The 13,627-nt window shown below is 42.8% G+C and overlaps 1 protein-coding gene across 27 annotated transcripts in view; it reads left to right on the forward strand.

Moving 5' to 3' along the window:
* ABLIM1 (actin binding LIM protein 1) overlaps nucleotides 1–13,627 on the forward strand; it is a 270,699-nt gene that overhangs the window by 175,096 nt on the left and 81,976 nt on the right. For 5 of the 27 annotated variants that reach the window (XM_081074436.1, XM_081074432.1, XM_081074435.1 and 2 more), the window contains exon 1: nucleotides 10,458–10,718. The exons of 21 other annotated variants lie outside the window; for them this stretch is intronic. The gene's annotated coding sequence lies outside the window, so the exon portion shown is untranslated. Of the gene's footprint in view, nucleotides 1–10,427; nucleotides 10,719–13,627 lie in introns of those variants that run through there. One more of the 27 variants, XM_081074437.1, reaches the window with a different exon arrangement.

Raw genomic sequence — 13,627 nt, forward strand, 5'->3', positions numbered from 1 at the left:
GACTCTTTACATCTTGTAAAACTGAAACTCTATACTCATTAAATAACAACTCCCCATTCCCCTCTCCCTCCAGCCCCTAGAAATTACCTATGAATTTCCATCTCTACAAATTTGATAATTCTAAGTGAAATCTCATATAAGTGGAATCATACAATATTTGTCTTTTTGTGATTGTATTATTTCACTTAGCATAACGTCCTCAAAGTTCATCCATGTTGTAACATGTATCAGAATCTCCTTTTTTACGGCTGAATGATATTCCCTTGTATAGATATACCACATTTTGCTTATCCATTCTATGATTTTTGTGTGTTTTCATTTCTTGATTTATTTTATCCATAGAGATGGTAAATGTATTCGTTTCCTGTGTCTGCTGTAAGAGTGGTGGCCTAAAACAACAGAAATTTCTTCTCTCACAGTTCTAAAGGCCAGAAGTCCAAAATCCAGGTGTCAGCAGGGCCATGCTCCCTCCAAAGGCTCCAGGAGAGAGCGCTTCCTTGCCCCTCCCAGCTTCAAGTGGCTGTGAATGCAAAACCCTGACCTCTGCCTCTGTCATCACATGACCTTCCCCTCTGTGTCTTCTGTCTGAGTCAATCCTTTCTCTGCCTCTCTGTGAGGACACTTGTCATGTATCATTTGGGGTCCACATTCAGCCTACTGCAGTCAACCTGGTGACTTGCACAGATATCATTTCAGTGAGGGCTGGAGTTCCAGTGTGGTTTTAATTGAACCCTCACTAAGCATCAGAGGTGCCCTAAGGACGTTTCTCTGGGTGCGGTTTCACCTGATATGCCCCCAGACACCTGAGGGAGTTTTGAGAAGGGGGAAAGACACAGCTGATGGCACCAATGCTTGAGTAATTTTGGAAAGGTCATTCAGCCTCTCTCAGACTATCTTCATTTCACAAGTAAACTCTGCAACTCTACCCTGATCGAAAATGTCTATTTCCCGCTGTTATTCCTTAATACTCATAAACCCTATCACATTGTCTCGAAAGGATGGGGAGGAAAACCTTCACGTGTTTCAATGAAAAGGGCTCCAGACAATAGAGAATGAGGGATCTACTCTGATTCCCGTGGCTCTGGAACTCACAGCTGGGTGACCTTGGTAACTCTCGCAATTTCTTTGAGCCTTAGTTTTTCCTTAAATACAAGCATTAAAAATATGTATGTAAATCCAAGCCATGGACCACTGGACTCCTCAAATCTCTTTGGCTCCAAGGATCTGAATTCCATAATTCTCATGTCTTAGATCTAAGGGACCAGAGCCAGCAGATCTTTCTTGAGAGACTTTTTAGAAACTGGCACGTAACACCCGCCTATCGCATACACTCAAATTGAAGCTTTATTTATCATTAGCTTCCTTTCGGTTTTTAACAACAATATTCTCTTTTTAGAGAGATCCTCCTATAAATGGCACATCTTTAAAAGCTTGTGCTAATGAACTTGTAAATTCAGGAGTGTTCTGAAGATTTTTACAACATGGCTCGTAATTGAGAAGTCCAGGAGCAAATTAGTGTGAGGTATTAGAGTTTTCCCATAGCCTGCTTTCTCCTTCTCCACCTCTGAACTCTTCTCTGAAACAACTTTTGTCGTCCTCCCTTACTCCCCTGGCCCTCTCCCCCTTCTGCTTTAGCTGCCTAATGGTACAGGAAGCTCCTGAGACTTCAGACTCAGGTCACAGATGTCAGTAGACATCAGGGGGCTTCCCTTTGATATGAATTTCTTCCATCTTCAGTGGATGGTCCTAGGAGATCTTTGACTCCCACTGACTTCCTTTCCTGGGCACAGACTGTCGCCTGCCAATATTTCCAAAATGAAGGCAGCACAGGAAAGCAAAGCAAATGTCACACTGCAGGCAGAAGTCTTGAGGGTAAAGGAAAACGGTGTGTCCCATGTCCCCTCCCCTAGTCTTGGGCTGTTCCCTCTGCAGACCCAGGGTGGATTTCTCTTAGCCTGGCTGTTCTCTTAGCCTGGCTGTTCTCTTGCACAATTCCCTCCCCCCTGCCGCCCAGGGGCTCTGTGTTTACTCAGCACTCCACTGATTCCTTCAAGACAAATGTTCTCATCCACTGGCTCCCCAGAGAGCCCGCTCCGCTGCAGCGGTGCCGCCCTGAGCAGCACCTGCCCGACTGCAGGCTGGAGCCTCTCCTGTGAGTTCTCCTTAGAGACAAAGGAAAGTTGCGCTGTCTGCATTCTTACAGACAAGGAAGAATGCTTCTCTTGCTCGGGTCTCGTAGGCTTTCCCTTTCCCTTCCTCCTCACCTCACCACACCCAAGAAATCAATCCTGTTTTTCAAAAAGGCTAGCAGCACACGTCGTTATGTGGTGTGGTATTTACTGTGCCGCTGTGCTCTCTGGGGAGGAAGGTGTGATGGTCTCTATAACAACATGTACACCACACAATGGGATAGAGACACCTCAGTGGAGCGGGTGCCAAATCCTCCTGCCCCTCTGATGCCTTTCCATTCATACCTACAGGGGCAACACGCCCTGTCTTTATCTGTTGACTTGAAAACAGTGGACGAAAAGACAGGATTTGGACTCGCTTTAGACCCCTCCTGCTGAACTCCTGCTGTGTAGGAAACAGAATCACAACCTGATGCCACCAAATCCTTTTCCTTGATTCTCTGAAGGATTGAAAAAAACAGGTGGCTTTGTTTTACTTTTTGACTAGAACTGCTTTTTCATCAAGCCCAGGGACAAATCTTGATGATGTTCCCTGTGAAACTAGCTCATGTTATGAATTGGAGGCCCCCATTCCCTTCCTTCTTTTTGCTGTAGGTATTTTCAGCATGTTATGTTGTAATAGCCATAAGCAGTAAGCAGGTCTTGTCCTGGGCAAACGTGTTCTATCCAGTGAGGGGAAACAGAGGTTATCCCAAGGCATTTGCATGGCATGTAATCTTTCTGTCACCATCGAAGATGTCGTTTGCAAAAGTCGGGCTGAAATGCCATCCCCCCTTTCTTATGTTGTGGAATATCATATGCAGGCAAAGCAAGAATAACAACTCATGTTCACGCAGAAAATGAATTGTGTTCTTCCCACTCTCACTGCTCAGAGGAATTCATGCCTTCTTCCACTTAACCGTGGACCCAAATATTTTGGAGGATCAGGGAAGAGAAAAGAATCAAGTAATCTTAGTAGTACTGGTTGGGATGGTCTGTGTCCCAGTGGACAATGGACCGCTACAATCTCCTGCTCTTGTGTAATATAATATTTTTAACATTTTCAAAGGATCTCATAAATATTTAATTCACACAACAGGCCTAGAAAGTGGTCGAGGCCTTTCCTACTGACCTCGTTTACAGACAAGGTGCCAGAGTGCCAGAGACTTGGGGGCTAATTAGTAGTAGAACCATGATGGGAAGTCAGATCTCTCAGTTCTCAGAAGATAGACACACAGTCACACACTCACACATACTCACACACTCTCACACTCACACACATTCACACATACACACTCACACACTCACACACACACACACACTCACACATACACACACTGCTTCATGATCTACCTGGCAGTAGTCATTGCTGGAAACAAGTAATTGCCTCCCCAAATAGCTTACTGAAGGACCAAAATTTCCCATTCCTGGTGCCATGGAGAAAGTCTACCTCCTTAGTGCCCCTGGTGTATCTCTTTTCAGGACAATAAATATTTGCTGCTTGTTTGGTTTCCTTTTTACCCGTGACACGGCTCAGAGAGCCTATTGTATGACCATGCAGTCATGCCTCATACTGTCTTTTCTCCTTCAATCAGTGTGGGCTTCCCAAGGACCCCCGGCATGGTCCTTAGACAATATTGTAGATGGACGATGCTGTCCCAGAGGAAGGAGCACACTTTCTTCACAGAGCTCTAGTCGAAGACTCTCCCGAGCCCAGTGATAGTCAAGTAGATTTCGTGAAGCAGGACTAATATAGGAATAACCAGTCACCTTTCCTAATTTAAAACTGTAGCTTAACAATAAACTTGTAGAAATATACAAATTTCAAAAAGGAGCTAAGCCAGATATGGTATATCTATACAATGGAATATTATTCAACCTTAAAAAGGAATGAAGTACTGATACAGGCTACAACGTGAATGAACTATGAAAATATTACGCTAAGTGAAAGAAACTAATTACAAAAGACCACATATGATTCCATTTATATAAAATGTCTAGACTAGGCCAACCTATCGTGACAGGAAAATAGATTAGTGGTTGCCAGGGGCTGTGGAAGGGGGAAATGACTGTTAATGGTATTAGTTTCTTTTGGGGTGATGAAAATGTTATAAAATTAGGTGGTAATGGTGGTACAACTCTGTGAATATACGAACAAACCCACTGAATTGTGCCCTTTAAAAGGGTGAATTTTATAATGTGGATTATGTCTCAAATATATATGTACATACATATATACATATCTATCTATGCAGAGATTGACATACAAGATGATCATTGTAATCCTGTTATTCTCTGTTTTTCCTCATCTTAAAATGAGAATACTAATCATTACCTCAGAGGGCTACAGGAGTTGAAAAAAAAAAAGGCATGCAAAGCCACTGATATAATGAGTAGCCGGTTACGTCTCTCCCCTCTCTCCCTCTCCTCTCCTTCCTTCCAGTCTTTGACTGTTTGACTTATTAGGTATAAGAAAGTGGATAAAGAACAACGGTGGGGATTCAAGTCAGTAAATGTCTTAATGCAAGATTGTATGCCAGATGCCTGCCTTGTGGGCATTTGAACTTTCATGCTCTTGCATGGCCACAGGTTGCCATTGCTCAGAACTGTGCTCTTCATCTTAGAGTGTGACTTGATTAATATAAAATATTCCCAGTGTGGGAAAGTGAACTAACACTTCAATTCAACACAGGGTTCATGATGTGTTCATTGCAACATTTTATTTGCAAAGAATATCCTGGTTCTCATGTTTTGTCCCCTTCATCATTAGCAGATTGGGAATTGGCCCAGCAGCACATAAGCACATTGGTACAAATGTGCTTATTGGTACAAATGTGCATTGGTACAAAAATCAGATTTTCCTCAAGTCTGATTCATCCAATGTTAGACACTTTCTCCTACATTAATGACAAGAGAAAATATGTTGCCAGAGTAACAGAAGACTGTTCACAGGCAGTAAAGATTCAGTATTTATGAAAAATCACCCCATTTCCTGCCAGGCCAAATGGAAGGACTTCCTTCTCCGGAAATGACATTGAGAAAAGAATTTGTATTTTGAGTTTAAAAGAATCTAGAAGCTAGAGAAGTTTTTCAGTGTTATTTAACTTCAGAGAGTTTAGCTGATTGCTGATGAGATGGGGAGGAAGGGGTGACAATTGAACCAAGTGGTGCAATGGGGCTCTTCCAGGGAAACTAACCAGTAGTACAGAGCAAATGCTTGTGGCCCAACATTGGGGGCCACAGAAGAAAATGTAAGATTTAGGATTGGTTTTCAGATAGATAGGGCATGCATTTCTAAAAGTAATAGGGTATCCAAGGATAAAACTACACCCTCTGTAGTGTTCAGGGGACCCCCCTTCCAAGGGCTCAGGAGTGCCCAAAACTATTGCAGCATCTTGAGCCTAAGGGTGATTCTCAGTGATGGTATTGAACTTTAGAAATGAGTAGGACCCAACAGCAGAGAAACAGCCTGCCTAGACGAATTATCGCCGAGCACCTTGAAGGGATAGATTTCCTGGTCTGGCCACTGTTCTGGACACAGAAGTGATGACCCCTCAGAGTTGTCCTTTCTGCTCTCCAGGACTCAGCACATCTTGGGTCTCAAAGGGGCTCATGTGTCTGCTTTCTCATGGACCCAGAGCACCAATCGCTTTCCTTCCTGCTGTCCCCTACCTGCTCCCATTCCTGACTCTGTTCAGATCTTCTTTTACCCCTGCAAACCTAAAAGAAATGGTTATATTTCTTCTTCTAAGTGATCGATTCTGAGGTGCCTCACCTGCCCTACAGAGGTGCCCTTCAGTGAATTCCAAGGTAGTGTTCATGACCTTTTGGTGGAGCAGAAAGAGAGTTGTATCTCAGTACACAGCAGGTAAATGGTGACCCACGGTGGTATGAATGCCAAGTAAGAGGCACACACAGTAAATGCCTTGGGTTTAAAAGAGATTTCTTGTCAATTATTAGAAAAGAAGTAGGCTTTGGATCTTAAGGAATAGGTAGTTATAGGCAGGTGAACGTGGGCATTTTATCTCTATTTGCTGTTTTTATTGAAGTCTTCGATCAGTTTTTTTCCCACCACCTTGTTTTTTCCTTTGATTTTAAACATGTGATTGATTTTGCTGTTTGGTTTAATTCCATGCTCATAATGTGCAATTTTCTACTTTAAATCATTTTTGTAAGCAACCAGGTTGTAAATTTTTAAAATTAAAAAAATATGTTTCCCATTGTAGGTCAGCATTATTTTAGTTTAATTATGAGGTAAACTGGCTTAGTGGGTTCACCTGGATCCATACTCCATCTGAAAGATCATCCCCATTAGAAACTATTTGCCATCCACTTTGATCTGTGCACCTGGCCAGTGGTGGGTGGCAAGAGAGGTGAGTGGTTCTCTACCCTCAGACCTGGCCTTTCTCCTGGATACTGGGTTGTGTCTCTGGTGGGCTTTAGGACAGCCCTTTGGGTCTCAAGCCATCTTCTCTAGCTACTAGATTCGGGACAACTCAGACAAAACGAGGTTACCTCGAGCTACCGCAGCTCTGTTTTGTCCCAGTGCTTTTGTCTATTTTGCCTCTTTCAGTGAGCACTTAAATTGGGGGACACATTGGAAAATGGCACCATCCAAAGATCACCAGGACAACTTCTATTCTGGGCACAGCTTTCTCTAGGTAATGATGTAAAACTTTCCACAAGGCCCAGGAGATGATCAGTGTTCCGGGGGAGATGGAGATATTTTGTCCCCTTGGCCCCAGGCCACCAGGCTGCCCTGCTGCCTGCCCTACTAGGAGCAGGCTTCGTCCTGTCCTGTTTTCCACCTGAACGTGCTTGCTTCCTGGACCTCATGGCTTCCCACCTTGTGAGGGATGTTATGCCAATTCCAGCAGATGGACCTGCTTAGAGCTCGCCAACGGGCCAGGAGGAGTGACGGTTAGGGCTGGTGCCCATCCAGCCCAGCACAAATGAACTGGTGCAGTAAGTCTTCCCCCAAGAGGACACTTCAGAGTGGCCTTGCAAATGCAGACTGTTTATACACTATCATGGCCCTGCAGCAAAAGCATCTTGGAGACTGAGATAAAATCTGGAATTTTGGATCTTGAAGTGGCCTTAGGTGAGGTGGGAGAGAGAGAAGTGTGGTTTGCAGAAAGAATCAATACAGGCAGGCACACCAGGATATGATTCCATGAGCTACACGTGGAGCTGAGAACTGGCTAGCGTGTTGCCTAAACTCTGAGCCTCAGCACCAGCAGCTGTGAAATGTGGATAATAATACCTACCTCTTAAAGGCGTAAGTCAGATAATAATAAATGGGTCGTTTATTGATGCCCTATTTATTTGTTATCAATTTATTATTAATTAACAATAATAAATTAATAGCATTAATTTATTATATGCTTGGGGGACAATTACTGTCAGAGTTATGGTGCAGACAACTGCAAGTGACTGTGCAGAAATGGCACTTTCCCAATCCACCTTAAAGAAAGGAAACCTACCCCCCTTCCTTTTTAATAATAAATAACAAATAGGGCATCAAGAAACATTTTTCCATTTCCTTCATTTATAAATGAAGAAACCGATTTTGTAAAAGTTCAATATTTTGAAAGTGCTCATGATTTCCTGTTTGAATGAAGGATTCAGGCTCACCCCTATCATTTTTACTCTCAGGTATAATTATTATTATTATAATTATTATATTATTTCAGATGCACAAGTTAACAGTCATATTTACAGTCATGTTGATGCTTTGGCTTGAAATTTTCTTAGATCACTTAGCTGTAGACATTCACATGCATTTATGCTCACAAATTCAATCTCCATCGTTTCAGTAAGACTTGTCTGTTACTTTTTACCAGGCATCTAGCAGTTGCTAAGTAAAGATGCATTAATGAATGATTATTTTTCACATTTGGAATTTTTTGCCATGGCCTTGAGCCAAAATTATTAAAGAGTCCATATATTTGGGGGACATAAATTCTCACCACCCTACTAAATACCTTTTCCTTGCACTCACTTGGGAAGTAAATGCCCACATGCCTTTCTCCTGTCTATTAATGCCTTATTGCATCCACCGGAGTATGATCTGTGTCAGTATGAACTCCAGGAGGATTCATGCTATTCTCTTTTATTGTTTAATATAATGCCCAGCCCATTTGCCCAGATGGGGCCTTCATCAGTATTAATGATGATGACGAAGAGGTCTCTTAGCTTCTCTGGACTGTAAAATTAATATATTCTGAGAAAGAAATAGTCCTCTTCCCAACTTCAGAGGGGGAATTTGAACACAGCTCGCCAAATCTGTCTCAGTTCTTTTCTTGTTCACCCAGGGCCCTCCACGTGCTAGAAAGAGCACTGAGTCCCTTTGGCACAGATTTTTACCAGCTGCCACTTTGATTAGTAACACCTTTGTTTGCATACCTTACCACTCACCTAGGTTAAGGGTGCAATTCAATGATCTTTAGTACATTTACAGAGTTGTGCAATCATTATCACAATCCAATTTTAGAACATTCTCATGATCTCACACAGAAATCTGTGTCACCCCTTTGACTCTTCCCCCCCCCCTTTTGATTCTTTACTCTTCACTGTCTTTCCCCAAATCACGTCCACATGAGTGGACAGGAAAGGCTCACCAGGGACTGACTGACCAAGCAGGCAGGATTCTTGAATCTCTTTACTCCACATGGTGGTGATGTGGGGCCCTTTTCATTGGGAAACTCACAAATTTGGGAATTTGCTTGGTAAATTTGAAAACAAACCATCTTCTTTCTTCCCATCCTGGAAGACCTAGAGGCTAAATAAAATCTGAACAAGGAGCCGATACTCCAAATACAGGAGGGTAGAAAGAGGAGGAAGCCTGGGGAGCAGTGACCTCGATTGGGACGCTCCCGTAACTCTAGCCACGTGCCTGGGAGCCTAGTTGAGTTTCCCTGTTGCCTTTGTAAGGAGGGACTCCTTTACTCCTCTGTCAGAGAGTAGACTGCCTACTGATGTCCCAAGCAGGAGGCGAAGCTCTGGGATGACAGAGGCAAAAGATTCAGCCCCTAACTGCCAGGATTTTACAGTCCAAGGCTGCGGACCTGAGTCCACTGGCATAAGCATCATTTGGATATCGTGTTTAAAGTATGGATTCCCAGGCTCACCTAGAGATTCAGGTTCGGGGGTCCACACTGGGGCCTGGGCATTTGCATGTTACATGCTACCCTGTTCTGGGTGATTCTGGTGTGGGCGGCTGGGAGAAGCCTACAGATCACAGTTGGAGAAACTGGCCCTGCAAATGTGCGGTAAAGGCCCTTTCCTGGAGGCTTTTGACTCCTCGGAAGAAAAATGCACTAGAAATTTAGCCGCTGCCTGTAATTATTATAATGTGCAATCCAGTCGCTTCCTTTTCATGTTAGAAGCACAGTTTTGTTGTTAAAAACCGTACATTTGTTTGAGCAGTGTTTGGGGAGTGCTTCCAAACCAGTTCAGAGCAATTACATACATCCACAAACGGTCTTTCTATTAGCTGATCTTTATGGGCAAATAATCTCCATGACAGATTTCCCTAAATCACTTCAGTCTTGTTCAAATTTGCAACAGTTGTAACAGAATCTTGCCCTTGTCCTAAGAAAGGGTCCACGGAAAGGTGCTGTGCTGTCCTGGTAGAAGGTGTCTGGCTCCTCTCCATTCCCATCTATGAAGATCCCGTGACTTCGCCTTTGGTTGCTGGTCCATCTGGGCTTTCTGCAGGATGGTTGACAATGAGGCAATGTGTGTAAAGTATCTGGAATGTAGGCATCTAATAATTTTTTTGCTGCAATAAAAGCACAATCCAAAATATACTCACAATAGGAATCATGGAAGCTTGATGAGCAAAGATTTTTGGGTGTCACATTTCCCTTAAAAATTATGAATACGAACATTCTGAAATATGAAAATTCTGAATAACACGGAAATCAAAATCAAGTTGCACTCAGTTTATTACACTTCCATAAAAGATTCATAACACGGGTCTCAGAAGCAGTGACTTGGGAGAGAGGGCTGCCAGCTATTAGATGAGAGCTATGCTCAGCTATGCATGTTTGCATCGTCTCAAATCCAAGAAAGAAACTGAAAAAGCAAAAGACTCTGGCTTCAATTCGAGCCTCTGCTTTGGGGACAATTACTGTCAGAGTTATGCTGCAGACAACTGTGAGTGCCTGTGGAGAAATGGTACTTTCCCAATCCGCCTTAAAGAAAGGAAACCTACCCCCCTTCCTTTTTGGTAACATGGACTAGCCCGTTGTGGTTACTGGTGTGTGTGTGTGTGTGTGTTTAACTGGTAGGTGCAGTGGGGAGAGTGAGGCGTGAGAACGCCGGCCCCATTCTGCTCCTTTTTCCGGTGTGTATCTCTAGAGAGGCACATTTGCTGTCCTATGCGCAAAGAGGAACCTGCTTAGGTAACCCAGGCACGCAGGGAAGCCCCAGGTGGCGGGGCTGAGGTTTGCAAGCCTCTTCCCGGTGTGTGCTGAGTTGGAAGCCCCAAGGAGTTCCCTGCTGAGCACAGCCGAGGAACAGAAGTGGAAGGAGCCCTGGCAGCAGGTAAGGCCAGCATTGCAGGAGGTGCCTTTACTTTGCAGGGCAGACATGAAATTCCTGGCGCCCTCCGCCACCCTTTCCCAGGGTCCTCCAGATGTGGTCTGCCAGATGCCGCGCGACAGAAGCCACTTACACTGGCCTTACATTTTACCTAACCTTTGTGTTTTTCTTATGATATAAAATGAACTACGGAGCTTTTCTTCATTGATACAGTACTAGAATAAAGGGCAGGAAAGGCGGGTTATTTGAGAGTTCTAGTTTAGAGACCTTTTAAACAATGTGCTTTCTTAGGCTGCTGCCCCCAAGATTGAAAGCAGAGTGTGGTTTCCAGATTTGTTTTGTTTTGTCTGTGGTTTGTAGAGCTCTGTGGAATTTATATTTGAGATGAAAAGACTTTAGAGTCATATTTAGGGGATTTGGTAGTAAAAATGGCATGGGGAATTGAGTAGATTTATCTGTTACTATAAATGTGTGAGTTTTTTTTTTCTTTATGAAGTTCCCCATGAATGAAAATGAGGAAGCAAAATGTTTGTTATTCATATTTTGTTCCAGCTACAAGTTAAAAGAGATTGATTGTTGCTTCTCTTACCATCTTTCGGGAGGAAATGAGAGAAATTGAGAGATTCTTGCCTTTGTAATGAAATGAATTTTTCTAAAAATCTGGTTATTAATCAAACTATGCTCTAAAGTTTATTTTTTTTTTTAGTAAAAAACAGTTTTAAAGTAGGCTGTGCTAACACTAAAAAAGGAATGAGACAAGAAAAATCATCTCAACTGTGAAAGAAATAGATTTATGATTTGGGAAAGTTAAAAAAAAAAAAAAAGTGAGTATAGCCAAAAACCAGCAGGAGTGTTGTCACCATAGCTGCTCCAACTATCACTTAACTGGGATTGGGGGTTTAAAAGAAAATTGAGCCTGTTTTCTCTGAGGCAGTCTCACGTGGAATGTTAAGAGGATGTGAAGTTATTTAGATTATACAAACAGGTTCTGACAAGTAAGTGAAAATAACTAATTAAAATATAATTGTTGCTATTCTTTAATGGATCAAAAGGCTTGTTGAATCAAGATGTACTTAGAGAGTAGGTGAATTTGCCACGGCTCATTGGTATAAATTACTTTTGAGAAGGCTTTTTAAGATTGAGTGTGAGGCTTTGCCAAGCTCTCCGTATAGCAATTTGAATGCATGTTTTGACCAAATGTTTTCAACTGGGTTGCTTAGGCATTTTCATATGTCAATGGGTTTAACCCTTACACCAGCGATTTATCCAGCTGGTTCAGGGACTACACATGACAACAGAGGTCTGTGTGGGGTTTTTCCTCCAACTAAATAATAACTAATTTAAATGGATGGGAAAGTATGAAGTACTCGGTACTTGCCCCACATAGAGGGACAGTCCATAGAGGGACAGTCATGATTCCCCCTCCTGTAGGCCAGGGTTCCTCAGCCTTGGCCCAGAGACATTTTGGCTGGGATGTTTCTTTGTGGAGGACTCCTGTGGGGTGTTCGCCATCATCCCTGGCCTCTACCCACAAGATGACAGTAGCACACTCCCTACCCAACTATGACAACCAAAAATGTCTCCAGACATTGACAAATGTTCCCTGTGGGGCAAAATTGCCACCCTCCCATCCCCCACCCCCCAGGTTGAGAACCACTGCTGTGAAAAAAAAGAAAAAACACTTTTGAGTCCTCCTGCTGCAGATGAGGAAAAGCGGGCTGTGAGGAGTGAGACCAGACCCCAAGGGAGAGTGGCTGAGTCAAGGAACCGTAACAGGACAAATAGTTTGCCTTGACCATTTTGGTTTTTATTTTGCTTAGTTTTTGTTTGAAGTCACATCTTGGGCTGGGCAGGAAGAAAGGGTTAAGTGCTATTCTAGATATACAATTGCTCCTGGCCTCTCCCGTCAGGGTCCCTTATGGGCCTTGTTCGGCCTGATTTGATAGGGTGCCTTGGTTGTATAGCAATCAAATGTCTCTAAGTTGACTCCTATCTTCAGTACATCCCAGGAGTGTACTATTAAAAAAAAAAAACAGATCTCATATAATAGCCCATTTCATAAAGCAAATAATTACCCACAACTTAATCAGGTCTGTAAATATAGATTTTTTTTTTTTTTTTGTGGTCTTTGTGTAAATCTGGGCACACCTACTTGTTTTTTTTTCTTCTGGGGCCTACAGCTGAGTACTTTCATTTCAGTTTTCCTGTCCCCCTCTCTACCAATGGGTTTCCAACTTTCTCATTTTCTAAGAATTGGGTCCCATTCTTAGAAATGGGACAGCCTTTTTCCCATCACAGCCTTTTTTGCAGTTTAGAGATAACAAGTCAATGGCTAGAATTTTTTCCACTTAAAATTTTTCTTACACCTTTAGCATATGCTGCTGCTAGTTTGTTTTTGAAGGTTAACAGATTACGAGATGCAGGAAGTTGTAGCAAACAAATACTGGTACAAAACATGTGCAACAGCCAGTTTTGCTTAGACCCACTTTATTTCTTTTGGTGGACCCATATTCCAGTTATAGCTTTAAACACATTCATGAGCTCATAAAATAGTTCTCACTTACAAACAAGTTTTATATGTTATGTTTTCGTGGTACTTCTCGAAGAACATGATACATGGCACTTAGTGCCATAGCTTCCAGGAACTGCCATCCAAATGGGATGAGACAGGTCACTCGGTAGGGGACGCTCCTCAAGCCCAGCTGGGGCAGAGGGTGGCACTTGACCTTGGCCAAACATATTGGGAAATGCCCCTACATGTTGGTGTCCATTCTTGGACTGGCCCGTGGTGTTATCAAAAAGTTATGTTTTCTGCTTGATTGTGAAACAAACCTTCCTTTTACCTCTACCTGGATGTACCTTTGTATCATATACCATGTGCTCCATTAGAAACATTTCCTCATTGTTAAAAT

Source organism: Rhinolophus hipposideros (assembly GCF_964194185.1).
Source record: "Rhinolophus hipposideros genome assembly, chromosome: 15".
In the NCBI taxonomy this organism is placed as follows: Eukaryota; Metazoa; Chordata; class Mammalia; order Chiroptera; family Rhinolophidae; genus Rhinolophus; species Rhinolophus hipposideros.